Source organism: Leptopilina heterotoma, unplaced genomic scaffold (genome assembly GCF_015476425.1).
Source record: "Leptopilina heterotoma isolate Lh14 unplaced genomic scaffold, ASM1547642v1 Lhet_270, whole genome shotgun sequence".
Classification (NCBI taxonomy): Eukaryota; Metazoa; Arthropoda; class Insecta; order Hymenoptera; family Figitidae; genus Leptopilina; species Leptopilina heterotoma.
Window position 1 is genome coordinate 1501294 of NW_025110979.1, and position 14088 is coordinate 1515381.

At 22.4% G+C, this 14088-nt stretch overlaps 1 protein-coding gene across 1 annotated transcript in view; it reads right to left on the bottom strand.

Moving 5' to 3' along the window:
- The window catches only part of LOC122503863, a 29095-nt gene extending 17935 nt beyond the window's left edge, over nucleotides 1–11160 (bottom strand). Inside the window, exon 1 of the mRNA XM_043614612.1 lies at nucleotides 11089–11160. The gene's annotated coding sequence lies outside the window, so the exon portion shown is untranslated. The remainder of the gene's footprint in view (nucleotides 1–11088) is intronic.
- Between the last annotated feature and the right edge of the window lie 2928 nt (nucleotides 11161–14088).

Genomic DNA, 14088 nt, shown 5'->3' on the forward strand with positions numbered 1-14088 from the left:
CTGATTAACTAATTGCAAAATAAGAAAAAACTTCATTTTTCTAGATGCTATGTGTCAAGAGATAGTAAAAAACAACAATAATTTGTTTAAACAATTTCTGAATTGTTAAAACCATAAATTATCTTTATTTTATGTCGTTCGTATTACTTAATTGCAAAATTAGGAAAAAAATTGCAAGTTTCTAAGTTATGTGTATCAAAAGTTAATAAATAACAAAAATTATTTGTTTAAACAATTATTAAAATGTATTCAAAACCGTTATACCTTGATGAGTTAATTATTAAATAAATAAATTCAGCTGGAACAACTTTAAAATTTCGGTAAAACTAAATGTCTGTTAGTGTAGTACAATAAAAGTTTATAATTATTGACAATAATAAATTGTTTAAAATAATAATGATTATTATTATTATGAATTAATTGTAGAATGATTTATTGTGAATAGTTATATTTAATTTTCAGACTTTTTCTATTATAATGTTAATATTGTTATGAAAATGGGAAGCCCAGGTGGGGCCCAGCTGGCTCCCAGCTTTTAACTGGGCTAACTTGGGCAGATTTCCACACGGGATATATGTGATATTTGGAAAGGGGTCGTTTTTTACCCCCAATATTAAAATTTCGATAACTTTTTGATTGATATTTGTTGTATTTACTACTCTGAACAAGATTATTGCAGAAAAGTTTAGAAATAAAAAAAAACTTTAGGATCCTTCAAAAAATTTGTTAGACTGCCATCTTGAATTTTTAATTTTTTAGTATGTTGATGAAAAAAGTACAAATTTATTATTGTCAAGGAAAAATACTTTAAGATATTAATTTTCATAATTTTAGAGCAAAATTTAAAAAATTAGATAGTACACCATCTTGAATTTTTTAGCATTTTGATGAAAAAAGTACAAATTTATTATTTTCTGAGAATTAGTAAATTTTTTTCACTAAATATCGATAAAACAAATAAATCGGTTCAATAACTAAAAATGTGAGAAGTTCTACAGAAGTGAATGTTTACTTACATCTAGAGATATTTTACGTATCAAACAAAAGTTAAGTATTTATTTTTATATAAATTGAGAGAAAAATTTTAAATATATATCTATTAATCCGACATTTTAAATCAGAAATTTTTAACTTTTAAAAAAATTAATATATTTATTGTTGCCATGATAAAAATAAAAAAATTAGTTAGTCCGCCATCTTGAATTTTTAATTGTTTAGTATTTTAATAAAAAAGTACAAATTTATTATTGGCAAGAAAAAATACTTTAAGATATTAATTTTCATAATTTTAGAGCAAAAATAAAAAAATTAGTAAGTCCGCCATCTTGAATTTTTAATTGTTTAGTATTTTGATAAAAAACTACAAATTTATTATTGTCAAGAAAAAAAACTTAAAAATATTAATATTCTCAATTTTAGAGCGAAATAAAAAAATTGGTTAGTCCGCCATCTTGAATTTTTAATTTCTTAGTATGTTGATGAAAAAAGTACAAATTTATTATTGTCAAGAAAAAATATTTTAAGATATTAATTTTCATAATTTTAGAGCAAAAATAAAAAAATTATAGTTATTCCGCCATTTTGAATTGTTTAGTATTTTGATAAAAAAGTACAAATTTATTATTGTTAAGAAAAAAACCTTAAAAACATTAATTTTCATAACTTTAGAGCGAAATAAAAGAATTAGTTAGTCCGCCATCATGAATAAATAACTTTTAATTTTTTTATAAGAAAATAAACAAATTCATTGTGATCGAGAAATTTTTAAAAAATATTAACTTTTTAAATGTGAAATTTTTTTTGTTTACAAATTATCTTATTTATCATTGTTCAATTGAATAATTATCTGTTATTTAATTGTTTCAAATGCAATTTACTTTTAATTATTTTAGAATTTATAATAAATGTCATGTCATGAATTCATAAATAATATTATCACACTTTCCTTTTGAATGCAATATTAAAAACTTAAATTAAACACTTTACAGAATAATACAAATTTGTATTTTAGAATTCTTTCATTCAGCCATCTACTGGAGGAAAGAACGTCGAAATTTGTTTTATGGTAATACTATCATTTTATCGACCGAGCTCTTATGGTAAATGTGCACCACGTATTATCTACAAAGCAAATTACTCCTTGTTACTCTTACTTACCGACATTAGATATTTCTCGGATGCAGTAAGCACGATTTTGTATTAAATTTAATTATTTTATATAAGAACATTTATATAATAAATACTTAATAATATATTATTAATTAGTAATGGAAGAATAACTTATTTATTCTACCGCTAATACAAAATCGTGCTTACTGCATCCAAGAAATATCTAATGTCGGTAAGTAAGAGTAACAAGGAATTATCAAATTCTAACCTTTTTTCAGTGTGAATAAATTTTTTGAACAAAATTATCCTTTTTTTCTTAAAGCTTCATTTTCCTTATAAATATAGCTTTGTTTTAATTTGAAAATTCATTTCTATTATCTACATTTACTTTAAAATACTGTTATATTAAGAAAAATGCTTTAAAAGTCACCTCGTATACAAGCATCTATACACTGAAAAAAAAATTTATTTGATTCAAATAATTCAAATCAGGGACCGTCTCGAAAGTTTAGTTTCGTTTTAGTGTTTGAGTTGACACGAAACTAAATTAGCAAAGTGACGTTAGTTTCAAGTCGACACGAAACTAAATTAACAAAGTGACTTTAGTTTCAAGTCGACACGAAACTAAATTAACAAACTGAGTTTAGTTTCGTGTCGACCCGAAACTAAATTAACAAATTAGATTTAGTTTCGTGTCGACTCAAAACAAAAGATTGAAAAACATAATTATTTAGTGTCAATCATAGAAAAATTGTTTCCCCTGACTTACGTAACTAGAGCAACGTAAGTAATTAATGTAAGTTATGTAACCAGAGTAAATTACGTAACTATGGTAATTTACATAATTAAAGGAAGTTACGTAACTAGAAAAACTTACGCAATTAATCAAACTTATGTAAGTTACGTAACTTACGTAAGTTTGATTACTTGTGTAAATAAAGTAAATTTGACCATTTTACGTAAGTTACGTAACTGACGTAAGTTTGATTAATTGTGTAAATGAAGTAATTAAATAATTTACGTAACTTACGTAAGTTTGATTAATTGTGTAAATGAAGTATTAAATAATTTACGTAAGTTACGTAACTTACGTAAACGTGATTATTTGCGTTGATGTAGTAAATTCCACCATTTACGTAAGTTACGTAATTTGCGTAAGTTATTCTAGTTACGTAACTTACGTAAGTTTGACCATTTACGCAAGTTACTGTAGTTACGTACTTTACTCTAGTTACTGTAGTTACGTACTTTACTCTAGTTACGTAAGTTACTGTAGTTACGCAATTTACTCTGGTTTGGTAAGTTACTGTAGTTACGTAATTTACTCTGGTTACGTAACTTACATGAATTACTTACGTTGCTCTAGTTACGTAAGTCAGGGGAAACAATTTTTCTGTGATTGACACTAAATAATTATGTGTTTCAGTCTTTTGTTTTGAGTCGACACGAAACTAAACTCAGTTTGTTAATTTAGTTTCGTGTCGACTTGAAACTAAAGTCACTTTGTTAATTTAGTTTCGTGTCAACTCAAATACTAAAACGAAAGTAATTTCTATTTAGTTTCGTTTTAGAAGCGGTCCCTGATTCAAATTATTTGAAAAATATTTAATTGATTTAAATACTTTTTAGTTGGATCAAAAAATAAGTATTTGATTTAAATATCTGCAATTATTTGAATCATACTTATTTGAACCAAATAAATCGTACTTGATTCAAATAAATAGTTAATTGAATTGAATAAATAAATTTATTTAATACAAATATTGAATTATTTGAAACTATTCTTTCATTTATTTCACTCAAATACTTCGTTTATTTGATGCAAATAAAAATTATTTGACACAATAAATTTATTTTATTGATTCAAATAAGCGGAATTATTTGCTCCGAATAATTTATTATTCAAAGCTAATATAATATTTTATCAAGACAAATAAAAAAATATTTCAATCAATTAAATAATTATTTGAAACGAAAAAAATGAATTACTTGAAACTGCTCTTTCATTTATTTCACTCAAATACTTCATTTATTTGATGCAAGTAAGAATTATTTGATTCAGTAAATTTATTTTATTGATTCTAATTGACTGAAATATTTAATCCGAATAATTCATTATTTAAAGCTAATATACATTTTATCAAGACAAATAAAAAAATATTTCAATCAATTAAATAATTATTTGAAACGAAAATAATGAGTTACTTGAAACTATTCATTCATTTATTTTACCCAAATATTTCGTTTATTTGATGCAAATAAAAATTATTTGACAGAATAAATTTATTTTATTTATAATTATTACAAATAAATTTATATTATTACTATATAAATTTATTATTATTGACATAATAATTAATATTATGAAAAAATATATAAATAAAAATATTACAATAAGTTGATTTTTTAAAGAAATATTGAAATATATTCGTAAATATATACATTGAATAAAGTATTGAAAATATAGCGGCAAAATTGTTCACTGCCTTGTAGTAATTCTACAAGTTTTATTTCAGCTAGTGAGACTTGAGAGTGTTTAAGATTTGAGAGTCCGATGCGAGCGTAGTATAGTGGTTAGCGTGCGTGACTTCGGTGCGTGAATATTCGGTTAGGCGTGGGTTCGTACCCCCAAGCGTTAGGATTTTTCAAATGTGTATGTAATAAAAATTGCGTTTAAGTGTATAAAAAAATGTGAAAGTGAACTATCAATGAATTGTCATCAGTATTTATCTTTTGCAATTAGTTATTTTTTTATTAATATTTGTTGATGTTGAAATTATCAATATTGAATGAAATAATTTTCATACTTGATTACATTAAAATATTCGATTTATTTGATTACAATAATTTGAATTTGATTTAAATAAATAGTTATTTCATACAATTAAATAAAATATTCGGGTCAAATAAATATACATTTGAGTTGAATATATTTTGAATTTGATTCAAATAATCATTTATTAGATTCAAATATTCTATTTATTTGATTTGAATTAGTTGTATTTGATTCAAATAAATAGTTATTTGATACAATTAAATAAAATATTCGGGTCAAATAAATATATATTTGAGTTGAATAATTTTTGAATTTGATTCAAATAATTATTTATTAGATTTAAATATTCTATTTATTTGATTTGAATTGTTTGTATTTGATTCAAATAAATAATTATTTGGTGCGATAATATAAAATATTTAGTTCAAATATTTATGTATTTGGTTCAAATACACATTTATTGGAATATAACCAAATAAATGATTTATTTGAATCAAATAATTTTTATTTGATTCAAATAATTTTTTTTTCAGTGTACACTTCTCATTACGGAAAAGGCTCGTATGAGAGATTTCTCATATTTTTCATACGAGCTACCGAGCTCGTATACGAACTCCGCGGTCCGTGTATCGAATTTTTTTTACTGGGTGTGAAGGCGATTTTGACATTTTTGGTATATTTTTTTTCTATCGACAGTCGTATAAACGCACCCTTAACTGAGCAGTTTCTGTGCCTACAAGTTCTTAAGGCCTAAGCAGAATAAAATCTTTAATCGGAACCGCGATCATAACTGTAAGCGTAAGTATGAATTAGAGAAGGAAAAACAATATAACACTCCTTACGCTCACGATTACGGTTCCGGTTAAAAATTCTATTGTGCTTAAGTCTTTACTTTAATACTGTGAAGATTTTCTGGCTAGAGAATTTTTTAGAAGTTCGTAACCCGATGGCTGCGTAAGACCCAAAAACTTATACAAAAAAATATATAACTTCTTTGTTTTTTGTTGTACTGAAAAGTGTCTAAAGGAAAAGTTGTTTGTTTTTGCACCAAATTTAAGGAAAAAATAAAAAATATATATTTTTGGGTGATTCTCCGCGTAGCGCACGATTTGCTTTATAAAATTAAAAAAAAAATTTATCGTTATGATTATTATTAATATATTTTTTTTAAGATAAAGGCTCCAGAAAGATAAATCCATAGCGGGCCGGAAAAATTGTTTATAATTTTTGTTTGTAAACAAGTATAGTAATGAACAAATTCACTGTTTGGACAGGTTCTGTCAAAAAAAATTTTGCGGTAATTTAAACAATATTATAGCGTAAATCTCATTAAAAAATTAGTATTTTGGTAATTTATGGAAATTTATGGAAATTTTCGCGATAATTCATAAAAATATGTAAAGTTTAAATTATTATTAAAAATTTTGAATTTGGTAATTTATGGAAATTTATAGAAAGTTGTGCGGCAATGAACAGTAAATTGTTGCAAAATTAGTACACTGAAAAAAAAAATTATTTGAATCAAATAAAAATTATTTGATTCAAATAAATCATTTATTTGGTTATATTCCAATAAATGTGTATTTGAACCAAATACATAAATATTTGAACTAAATATTTTATATTATCGCACCAAATAATTATTTATTTGAATCAAATACAAACAATTCAAATCAAATAAATAGAATATTTGAATCTAATAAATAATTATTTGAATCAAATTCAAAAATTATTCAACTCAAATATATATTTATTTGACCCGAATATTTTATTTAATTGTATCAAATAACTATTTATTTGAATCAAATACAACTAATTCAAATCAAATAAATAGAATATTTGAATCTAATAAATGATTATTTGAATCAAATTCAAAATATATTCAACTCAAATGTATATTTATTTGACCCGAATATTTTATTTAATTGTATCAAATAACTATTTATTTAAATCAAATAAATCGAATATTTTAATGTAATAAATAATTATTTGAATCAAGTATGAAAATTATTTCATTCAATATTGATAATTTCAACATCAACAAATATTAATAAAAAAATAACTAATTGCAAAAGATAAATACTGATGACAATTCATTGATAGTTCACTTTCACATTTTTTTATACACTTAAACGCAATTTTTATTACATACACATTTGAAAAATCCTAACGCTTGGGGGTACGAACCCACGCCTAACCGAATATTCACGCACCGAAGTCACGCACGCTAACCACTATACTACGCTCGCATCGGACTCTCAAATCTTAAACACTCTCAAGTCTCACTAGCTGAAATAAAACTTGTAGAATTACTACAAGGCAGTGAACAATTTTGCCGCTATATTTTCAATACTTTATTCAATGTATATATTTACGAATATATTTCAATATTTCTTTAAAAAATCAACTTATTGTAATATTTTTATTTATATATTTTTTCATAATATTAATTATTATGTCAATAATAATAAATTTATATAGTAATAATATAAATTTATTTGTAATAATTATAAATAAAATAAATTTATTGTGTCAAATAATTTTTATTTGCATCAAATAAACGAAATATTTGGGTTAAATAAATGAATGAATAGTTTCAAGTAACTCATTATTTTCGTTTCAAATAATTATTTAATTGATTGAAATATTTTTTTATTTGTCTTGATAAAATGTATATTAGCTTTAAATAATGAATTATTCGGATTAAATATTTCAGTCAATTAGAATCAATAAAATAAATTTACTGAATCAAATAATTCTTACTTGCATCAAATAAATGAAGTATTTCAGTGCAATAAATGAAAGAGCAGTTTCAAATAATTCATTTTTTTCGTCTCAAATAATTATTTAATTGATTGAAATATTTTTTTATTTGTCTTGATAAAATATTATATTAGCTTTGAATAATAAATTATTCGGAGCAAATAATTCCGCTTATTTGAATCAATAAAATAAATTTATTGTGTCAAATAATTTTTATTTGCATCAAATAAACGAAGTATTTGAGTGAAATAAATGAAAGAATAGTTTCAAATAATTCAATATTTGTATTAAATAAATTTATTTATTCAATTCAATTAACTATTTATTTGAATCAAGTACGATTTATTTGGTTCAAATAAGTATGATTCAAATAATTGCAGATATTTAAATCAAATACATATTTTTTTGATCCAACTAAAAAGTATTTAAATCAATTAAATATTTTTCAAATAATTTGAATTATTTGAATCAAATAAATTTTTTTTTCAGTGTAAGAATGTTTCAAATTTTTTGAATTTTTTTGGTGCAAGTTTAATGGCCTGCATTTTCTAAGAAAAAAATTACACGTTAATGCATATATGTAATTCTTGTAGTGTAGCAAACGACCTTTAAAATAAGCATAAGATCATTAAAAAGCGTTCATTATTTTAGAAGTTATTCAAATTTTTGTAAAACATTGAAAATGACGATTTTTGAAAAATATCTAAATAAAATATTGGCCAACTCACTTCTAAAAAATCTTGTTCTTTTCAAAATTTTATCATCTTTCAAAAAATAAAAAAAAAAAATTTTAGTTTCAATAAATTTTATGTTTTAAAACGTTTTTCATTCGCCTGAAAATGGGTGGTCTCTCAATTTTGACCGGTAGTGTAAGTATATAGATTTAAATATACCATTTACAAACAATTTATTATAAATAAAGGAAAAATTGCAGTCTCGAAACTGAAAAGGTATTTTAAGCAACACATCTTCCAAGTCAGCGTGGCTGTGTGGTATGTGTATTCGTATTGCGTCCCAAAGGTCTAGGGTTCGAACCCCCGTGCGTGCGATATTTTTCCTTCTTAATTTAAGTGATTTATGTTAATAATGTGAAGTGTAGTATAGGTTGAAATTCTTAATTAGAATTTAAAATAATAACAAATAAATAACTGGACTTGTTAAAAATAAAATATGGTATAAAAGAAGAAAGCGAATAATCGAAATTTTTTTTAAATTCAATGAAATTGTTGCACCTTTTAAAATCTTTAATATTGTTAAAAATTAATAATAGTTTATATATTATAATTATAAACTTTGTTAATATTGTTATTTAATTATATTGTACATATGTTATTAATTATTATTATTATTAATTTTTACAAATACATTTACCGTAAATCAATATAGAAGTATTAAACAAGTTTCTAAAAATGAAATTTATACTAGAGTCCGTGTTATAGCTTTATAATATTTCACTATATTGTTCTGATATAGTAAAACTATCTAGAAACTTGATGTCCGAAGTGTTACATTTCAAGATAGTTACTACAACATTTCACGGTATCGCAACTAGATAGCAACTAGTGAAACTATATCATTACGGTACAGATACGTGACAAATTTCTACACTAAATGTCATTTAATATAATTTTCATTTAACTTAAATTTCATTTTCATAAAGTTCATTTGACATAAAAGACATTTAACATAATTCTCATTTGTCATAAAAGTCATTTGACATAAATTAGATTTGACATAAAAGTTATTCAACAAAATTCTCATTTGACATAAAAATCATTTTACGCAAATTACATTTTACTTAAAAATATCAACGCGAATTTTAAAAGTAATCAATTAGATATTATCAACAACATTGTGATTCGCCAATTTTGAAATTCGTGCCTATATTTTCATGTCAAATGATCTTTATGTAAAATGAAATCTATGACAACTGAATTTTATGTCAAATGAGAATTATGTGTAATGACTTATCCGTCAAATGAAATTTATATCAAGTGAACTATATGTCAAATGAGAATTATGTTAAATGGGATTTATGCTAAATGAAATTTATGTCAAGTAAATTTTATGTCCAATGAGAATTATGTTAAATGGCATTTATGACAAATGAAATTTATATAAGTTTAATTTTATGTTAAATAATAATTATGTTAAATGATATTCACGTCAAATGAAATTTATGTCAAGCTAATTTTATGTCTAATGATATTTATGTCAAATGGATTTTGTGTCAAATGAGAATTACGTTGAATGACATTTTTGCCAAATGAAATTGATGTCAAAAGAATTTTATGTCAAATGAATTTAATAACAAATAAAATTTACGTTAAATGAATTTTATGTCAAAGGAAACTTATGTTAAATGATTTTTATGTCAATAGAAATTTATGTTACATTATTTTTAAGTCAAGTGGGAATTAAGTTATCTGAGTTTTATGTAACATAATATTTCTGTTAAATAAATTCTATGACAAATGATATTTATGTTAAATGGATTTTGTGTGCAATGAAATTTATAGCAAATAATGTTCATATTATGTGAATTTTAATTTAAGTAGTTATATATCAAATAACTATTTGGTCAAAAAAGATTTCGGGAATAAGCATGCGTCTCAAAAAGTCAGAGAATTTTGTCAAAAGTGCTGGAATAATATTCAATTTCAAGGATTCATAAGAAAATTCTGAATGTTATTCTTCAGCGTTGAAAAGATTTTATTTATTTCAAACTTTTCCTGTTTTCAACAATATAATTAGACTTTACAGATTTAAAATTGATTTTTTGAAATAATTTAATTATTGAAAAACTGTCGACAAGAAATTAATTTTTATGAATTATTTTGGAATATTTTTTTATTTAAAAATTTAAAAAATAATTGAATTTTATGAAATTTGTATTTAAAATTTTTTATAAAAATTTTTTATAAAAAATTTATTTCAAAATGAATTTTAGTTAAAGTTTTACATAATAATTGATTATTAAAAGCATTATAGCATGAATTTTATAAAATAATTAAATTTTAAAATGGTTTTAAATCAATAATTCTTTAAAAATTTGTATTTTTCATACTTATAACTAACAATTCTGTAAAATTAATTATTTTAAAAAAGTTTAATTGAATTTTATCCTGAAATTATTTGAAGTGTTTATTTTTTAATTCGTATTTAATTAAAGAATTTCTGAATAATTTAAATTTCGTAAAATTGATTTCTAAACAAATGGATTTTAAAATTCTCAAAGAACTTTTTTCAAAAATTATTAAAAATAATTTATTCTTGTGAGAAAATAATAATGATTAAAATTTATTTAGAAAAGAAGTTATTGATGTTTTCAAATAATTCCAGAAATTGGTAAATAAATGTAATAGAACATTTTTTGAGTATCTAATCATTTTTAGAGTATCAGAATTTTCTTTAAAAATTATTATAAATAGAAAACTCACGTCAATAATCCACAAAGAGTCACAAAAATGAAATTGAAGTCACAAAAATTGTCTTGTCTTCATGCACGTCGCGATGATATAAGCTTCGAGTTGAGTTAAAGGTTTCTAAGAATAATTCTTATTCTGACGGTTCAGAGGGTGCTGAAATCGAAAAATTTTAGCGTGGTAGAATTTTGATTTTATAAAATTCCATCTATCAATCGATCAATTCCGACTAACAATTTAGGTATAAAAATATGTGTGAAAATAATAATAATTAATTTCATTAATTGCATTTTTTAATAACAATAAGTAATAATAGTAATAATGAAATATTTTCAATAAACTTTTTTTGCAATAAAAACCTCTTTTTCACAATAACATTACTATTAATTAAAATCTTACGTATATAAAAGTACCAGCAGTTTCTCAGCGATTAAATAAATTCTAGGACAACTAAAAATATAATTAAAAAAAATAATAATAACGTATGATTAAAAAATAGCCATAGCATTTTATTGATCAATTTTTTTGCTAAATTGATAATCATAAATATAGTAGTTAAAAATAATTTAACTGCAGGGATTTTATAAATAAACAGCAATCTTCTATTATATCGTACAATAAAAATTTTTACAAGACAATTTTTCGGTTCAACGGAAAGAAAAATACTTTTAAACAATAAATTAGAACAGATATAGTTTTAGTTTTTAACGTAAAATTCAGTTAGCATTCACATTGAACGAAGGATTTTTTTACATGGAAGTATTTTTATTTTCTTTAATAAATTCAATTACCAAATCTTTCATATCAATAAATAATATACAATAATACAATGTTTGGTTCAAATTCACTTATTGTAAGAGTATCTTTTCGAGACTGTTTCATTGGATTTTCAAACATATTGCTTGAAAAACATCGGATTCACACACAAGAATTATTTTATGTACGCAAAATTCTTTCTCTTTGCAGATTATTTTGAAGCCAGTTAATTTTATTTCAATTTTATCATTTACTTTAATTTCATTTTTTACGCTTAACTGATAAAGTGTCATTTGATAGTGTTTATTCGGCTTTGTCTGTGAAAATTCAGTGCAACAAATATACTCATCACCGTTGAGTTTGTGTTGTGTTCATTTGTGTTGGAAAGAATCCCCGCTTGGATTTCTCTTACATATTATTTCTAAGCAATTTGATGAACTTCCTAATTTTTTTGTAAGAATTATTAATACTACGTAATTAATATTTTCATTTTTAAAAATATCCGGAGATTCACTGATTAGTTACAGTGCATCGGAAACATTTATGCCAACTGCCAAATATTGCCATAAAAGTGCAATGTTTTACTGTAAACCGTTAATAAATCCTAAAAAAATTATATGGATTAGAAAAAAGTTGTAGAGGGACTCTGAGTTAGTGAATCATTAGTTAGTAAAACGTTAAATAATGAAAATAATCATATCTGAATAAATATGCCTCTTTAAAAAAATAGGGCTTAAATTAATTAATTAATAGGGCTTAAAGCCTTGTTATTTATTATTGAGTACTTTAACTTTTATATTACCTCCCTGAAGTTAGTGTCGACACCTAGCGTCAAAAAATATTTTCTTTTTTTAGTGATGAAAGTGTTACTAATTTTACTTTTTTCATTGACCTTGGTAGTTAAAAAGAAATTTAAGGCACTATTTTGTAACTTAAAAAAATTGCTAATTTCTGATTTTTCTATAGAAAATTGTCGTAAAAATTATTTTTGATAAAAAAATATTAATTATCTGGAAAATAATTTCTGAAGAAAGAAAAACTGATTAAAAATTCTTTCAACAAAAGGTTTTTAAATTTCTTCCAATTTAGAATAATATTCTCTCTTTTTTAATAAAAATTATTCTAATTATTATAATTCGAATAATAATAATTAATTAATTATTAATTATATTCTCTTTTTTAAAATAAAAATTTGTATATTTTGTAAACATTTGTAAAGAACACACAAAGTAACCTAAAAATATTCATTTCCATAACCATTTTGTTTTAATTAAAAATAATGAATATTAATAATAATTATTATTAATTAAAAATTACATAAATAATATATAGTAGTTAATTTTAAGCTACAGTGAATAAATTCTAGAACAATCTCAATTCGTCGTTATTATTAATTTCACTCTTCCAACAATTGTAATTTCGACAATATTTTTAATTATGTCCTTTTAAAAGGTTACGTTTTCGACGATTGTCGATTATTTTTAACTTATGGAACGAATTTCTATTTCTAAATTCAACGATTTTAGTAGAAATATTATTTTTAAGGCAAATTTTGATAAAACCTTTTCTTTTTAAAAAACATTTTTAAACAAAGAAGTTTATGGTTTTTCTTCTTGAAAATATTTTTAAACAAGAATTTTTATTATTTTTCTTTTTGAAAATACTTCTGAATAAAATTTTTTATTATTTTTCTTTTTTAAATTATTTTTAAGCACAGAGTTTTATTATTTAATAAGCCGTACAAGGCCTCTTAAATAATTAAACAATTAATAGTGACAGTTCAACTACAACAACAAAGAATTTTATTGTTTTTCATTTTTTAAATATTTTTAAACAAAGAATTTCATTGGTTTTTTTCTTGAAACTATTTTGAAACAAATTTTTTTATTATTTTTCTTTTTGAAAATGCTTTTGAATAAACATGTTTATTATTTTTATTTTTTAAAATGTTTTTAAACAAATTTTTTTAAATTATTTTTCTTCTTGGAAATACTTTGAAATAAACTTTTATTATTTTTCATCTTGAAAATATTCATTTATTATTTTTCTTTTTAAAATATTTATAAACAAAAAATTTTATTATTTTTCTTTTTGAAAATATTTATAAACAAAGAATTTTATTATGTTTCTTCTTAGAAATATTTTCAAATAAGGTTTTATTATTTTTTTTCTTGAAAATACTTGCAAACACGAATGTTTATTATTTTACTTTTTGAAAATATTTTTAAACAAAGAATTTTATTTTTTTTTCTTGAAATT